This window comes from Notolepis coatsorum (assembly GCF_963971535.1).
Source record: "Notolepis coatsorum genome assembly, chromosome: 13".
NCBI lineage: Eukaryota > Metazoa > Chordata > Actinopteri > Aulopiformes > Paralepididae > Notolepis > Notolepis coatsorum.
The window spans coordinates 75,573,971-75,579,970 of NC_140177.1; positions in this window are offsets into that span (position 1 = coordinate 75,573,971).

Here is a 6,000-nt window from a genome sequence, read left to right on the forward strand (position 1 = left end):
ATAATCCAATGTACAGTTACCCCCACCCCGCCTACCCACCCCCCCCCCCCCCACCCCACCCGCCCACTTCCAATGTACAGTCCCCCCCCCACCCCACCCCACCTACCCAACCCCCCCCCCCCCCCCCCCTCCTCCAATGTACAGTTTCTTCGTCAAATGTATATACTCTCTTTTTTGTTTTTTTTTACTGTTTTTGTATCACAAACAGTACTGTATTTGTAAATCTGGTATGTCATAAATGCATAGATGTAGCAGTAATGTCTATCTGTATGTCATGTATGTCATATATGTTATGATACATTGAAAATGGGGGACCCTGATGTAAACAAGACAAAAGTCTTTCTCTGGTCTGCATCCCCTTAACACTTTCACTGCCACTCACGAGATATCTCGGGTTTCCGATAGTTATGTTGAAAGCCACTCACGAGATTTATCGGAATCTTTTTTATTTTTTATTTTTTAGCGATCTGAAATCATATTGCATCACGCAAGCCTACCCTAGTATACCCGAGCGCCGCCGGCGATCAGATGTGGAAAAAAGCGCCCCCTATCGTCTCCCAGATGACATAAGGGATTTTGGAATGGACTCAATGAAAATGGATGGGGAAAAAAATCCTGTACTCCACATTTTCCAGTCCACTGATGCAGCCGGGGTTATCACAGTTCATTCTGGAGCCTCTCAGACCCGCGGAATCATGTACTGCACTGTACACATGTTGGATCCATACACTTATCGATTTTTTCGAATGGTGATCAGGAATTGGAATATACCAGTTGGATACCATCTGATGTCAGGTAAGGAATCTATGTTATCAGTGTTAGGATAATCAGACTAATTTTGATGAAGATATAGGCTGTTTTGTGAAATGGGCTCTTTCGGTTTCACTGTAAAAGTCCAAGAGGAAATGAACACAGCGATTATCCGTGCGCGGCTCGAATGTGCTTGCGTGCACGTATAATATTGATCATCTAGCATTTATTTGAAAACTATTCATAAATAGGCAGACAAATATCAACGTTCTGGAATATTCCAGTAAAAGACGATTATCATAGAATGGTCTAGAATGAACTGTTTTTTACCTCAAAACGGGTGCTTTTCAAAATGCTCTCAAACGGAAATGAAGCGATAAAAAACCAATCTGCCTTGACAGCACTGGAAAAGGATTCTTTGATAAGCGACGGGCAGATTAGACACATAGCCATAATTTAAAACATAGATTAGGCGATATTAAGCGTAACATTGGTGCCGATGGTGGCATTGAAGTGCTACCTCTGGCGCCACCTCGTGGCACTCAAAGTGTTAACAATTGTGTGTATTGAGCTGTACTGTATTGTACCCATTCTGCAATCTGTTAACATTTTCAATCAATCAATCAATCAATCAATCAATCAAAGAATGGCGATAGGGAGATGATTCTCTCATAAGAAAGGATATTATCATGTGTTAAATGTCCTATTTTTATGGTTTTTTTTTCATTCATTTGTAAATATCCAATTCTGATTCAAATCCAAACATTAGGCCTACATATTGATGTTTATAAAAATGTCAAAACGATTACGTTTATCAATTTACTTCCTTAACCTAACCCTAACCTTAATAATTCCCTCTCCTTGTACCTTAACCTTATCCTAACCAGTATAATGTCATTGTCAACCCTCCTGACATTGTCCCAAAACGTCCAAATAAGACATTGCATGAGAACCAAGCACTGAAACAGAGAGCTACCAAAGCTTCATAACGTAATGAGCACAGGGGACGTTTTCTGGTTCCGCTACACTTTGCCGCTTCATATCACAGTCGGGCAAATTAACATAGACTGAAATTGACTTTAGATTTCCCAGGTGATGGTATGTCATGTAATATGTAAAGAAGCATTTTATATGACCTTGTAGTGGCTACTGGGACATAATAATTCACGGCATCCTAGCCTTAGGTGGTGTTGACTACATCTCCCGTGATCCTTAGCGGGGGATGACGTAGTTAAAATGAGACGAATGAAAGATGAATGACAGTGTTGTTGGCGACAGTAGAGTGCGTATTAAAATAGTATTTTTTCATCGGAACACGACTCCGTTTTCACTATTAATACCTGCATTCCTACATTGGTGACCCTGACGTTTCTCTTGGACGTATTTCGGAGATTACATTGAACATGCCTGATGAACGACAGAACGCGGATCGCAGCACTTTGAACGTCGTTTCACTCAAGCTGCCGGAGTTTTGGGAGCGGAGCGCCAATGCTTGGTTTGCACAGGCTGAAGCCCAATTCGCTCTCAGGGACATTACAGCGGACGCCACAAAGTACTACTATGTGGTAGCAGCCCTGACGAACTCAACTGCGGCGAGAGTGGTGAGTTTGCTGGAAAACCCACCTACACACGACAAATATGTGGCTATAAAAACACACCTGAAGGAGGCTTTCGGTCTGTCTGAATCTGACCGTGCTCGCCAGCTTCTCTCTCTACCTGGATTGGGTGACTCAAAGCCCTCTGAATTGATGGATCACATGTTAGCTCTGCTGGGGGACCATGGGCCATGTTTTCTATTTAAAGAGCTTTTCTTGCAACAGCTACCAGACTATGTGCGTTTACCTATGGCTAATTCCATCAAAACTGACTTTCGCCAGCTAGCTAGGGAAGCAGATGTATTTTTCTCAGCTGGGAAGAGGTGTGTGGCAGCATCAGCCTACACCGTTGATGAGCAGGGGTTCCAGCCACTCTCTATCTATGCCCCGCCGGGTGAGGCCGTCGGGGTTGTGTTTTTACCACGCAAAGTTTGGGAACAAAGCTAAAAAGTGTTTGCCACCTTGTAACTACGGGGGGTCGGGAAACGCACTGGCTGCCACTCATTAGCAGCCGTGAGTGTTGGCCATCCTGTAGGCTTGCTGTACGTCACCGACTCACTCTCCGGCCGCCGTTTTTTATGTGACACGGGTGCCCAGGTGAGCGTGTTGCCGGCGTCCACTCAGGATTTTCACTCAGCGAGACGGGGCCCTGCCCTTGAAGCTGCCAATGGCAGTGCGATCCCTACATTTGGCAAACGCACCGTGGCATTGTGTTTTGCTGACCAGCGTTTCAGCTGGGATTTTGTGTTGGCCAAGGTGTCTACTCCCCTCCTAGGCGCTGACTTTCTCTGCGCCAACAGTCTCTTGGTAGACGTGGGGAATCGCCGGCTCGTCAATGCTGAGACTTTTGGCTCCTTAGCATGTGAGCGCAGTGACACGGCCACAATGACACTGTCCAGCGCCGTCGCGCCCACTGATGATTTCTCCCGCCTCCTGTTGGAGTTCTCGGACATCACAACACCCACCTTCTCGTCCGCGGCCACTAAGCATGGAGTCGTGCATTACATCTCCACGGAGGGCCCGCCAGTACATGCTAGGGCTCGTCGTCTCGACCCACACAAGCTCACCATCGCTAGGAATGAGTTTGCCTCCATGGAGGCACTGGGCATCGTTCGTCGGTCCGACAGTCCTTGGGCCTCGCCGCTCCATCTTGTTCCAAAGGCCAACGGCGGCTGGCGTCCGTGTGGCGACTACCGGCGCCTTAATGACGCCACTACACCTGATCGTTACCCGGTTCCACACATACAAGATTTTTCAGCCCACCTGGCTGGAGCGTCTGTTTTTTCAAAGGTGGATCTGGTGAGAGGATACCACCAGGTGCCGGTTAGCCCTCAGGACATCCCCAAGACGGCAGTTATAACCCCATTCGGGCTCTTTGAATTTTTGAGGATGCCTTTTGGCCTCAAGAATGCGGCTCAGACCTTTCAGAGGTTAATGGACGCCATGCTGCGCAACCTGTCTTTCGTGTTCGTCTACCTAGACGATATCCTGGTAGCCAGCACGTCCAAGGCGGAACACCTAACACACCTCCGACTCCTCTTCAGTCGCCTCAGAGAGCATGAATTAATCATCAACCCAGCAAAGTGTCAGTTTGGTCTGCCTGCCATGGACTTCCTTGGCCACCACATCACTACTGCTGGAGCGGTCCCATTACCAGTAAAGGTGGAAGCGGTGCTGCGCCTCCCACGCCCTACCACGGTTAGGGCCTTGCAGGAGTTCCTGGGGATGGTGAATTTCTACCATCGGTTCATCCCTCAGGCTGCCCACCTAATGCACCCCCTGTATGGGGCTCTCAAGGGCAAGACTCCCAAGCATGCCATCGCCTGGTCCGACGACATGTCAAAGGCGTTCTCGGATACCAAGGAGGCCCTTGCGAGTGCAACCATGCTGACGCACCCCGTGCCTGAGGCTCCCGTGGCATTGACAACTGATGCCTCGGATTATGCCGTTGGAGGCGTATATGAACAATTGGTCGAGGGCATTTGGCAACCCCTGGCGTTCTTCAGCCGACAGCTCCGTTCTAGCGAACAGAAGTACAGCACCTTTGACCGTGAGCTCCTCGCCCTGTACTTGGCGGTCAGACATTTCCGTTTCCTGCTGGAGGCTCGCCCTTTCACTGTTTTTGTAGACCACAAACCATTAATTTTTGCTATGTCGAAGGTGTCTGAACCGTGGTCTGCCAGGCAACAGCGCCATCTGGCTTTCATCTCTGAGTTCACCACTGACATCCAGCATGTGGCGGGGAAGGACAACCCCGTGGCTGACTGCCTCTCGCGGGCCGCCATTGGTGCTGTCCACCTGGGAATTGATTACGCCCGTATGGCCGCGGATCAGGTTTCAGACCCAGACATCCAGGCATGCAGGACGGCGGTTACTGGCCTCCAGTTGGCGGACGTCCCCTTCGTTGATGATGGCACGACGCTGCTATGTGATATATCTATGGCGCAGCCAAGGCCAGTTGTTCCACGGGCATGGAGACGACAGGTTTTCGACGCTATCCATGGCCTTTCGCACCCGGGCAGGAAACCATCACAGCGCCTAATGGCAGCAAAATTCGTCTGGCCCAGGATGAAGGTTGACATTGGAGGTTGGGTCAAGACCTGCATGGCATGCCAACGCGCGAAGGTCCATCGACATGTAAAAGCCCCATTGGAGCGGTTTGATGTGCCTGAGAGGCGTTTTGACCACATCAACGTGGATCTGGTGGGACCCCTTCCTCCGTCCAGGGGGTACACTCACCTTCTGACGATGGTGGACAGGACCACCCGTTGGCCGGAGGCTGTCCCACTCACTGCGACTACTACAGCTGACGTGGCTCGCGCATTCATCTGTACCTGGGTCACCCGGTTCGGTGTTCCCTCTGATCTGTCCTCTGACCGAGGGGCCCAATTTACTTCCGCGTTATGGACTTCCATTACCCAGCAGTTGGGTGTCTCCCTCCACCGCACTACGGCTTACCATCCACAGGCCAATGGCCTGTTTGAACGTTTTCACCGGTCGATGAAAGCTGCTCTCAAGGCCGATCTCCGAGGCGACACCTGGGTCGACAGACTTCCTTGGGTGATGCTGGGGCTCCGTACTGCACCCAAGGAGGACCTTCTTTCATCTTCAGCTGAGCTGGTATACGGCCAACCCCTCCGTGTCCCAGGGGATTTTCTTCCCTGTGTTACGGCCTCCTGGTCAGCACTGGAACAGCGGGATGCTCTGCTGGACAAGGCCAAGGCTTTCTTGCCCATCCCCACCTCGTGCCACGGCGTTCCAAGGGTGCGTGTCCCGCCTGATCTGCAAGCAGCGGGGTACGTGTTTATCCGCTGCGACGCCCATCGAGGCCCCCTACAGCCACCCTACGATGGTCCTTACCGGGTTGTGAAGGCAGGCGATAAGACCTTCGTCGTTGACATGGGGGGGAGGGAAGAACGGATCTCGGTGGATCGCCTGAAGCCTGCTCACCTGGATTTGGACCGCCCCATTGAGTTGGCCCAACCGCCCCGCCGCGGTCGGCCCCCTGGTAGGGCAGTCCCGACGCCTACTCTAGCTACGGCGGACCCCCGGACCTGCCGTCCGAGGCCTGTTCAGGGCCAGCCTACTGCTTTACCACTGCCTCGGATTCCTGTGCCTGCCCAGGGGTACCGGAGTCGTTTTGGGCGGGTCGTCA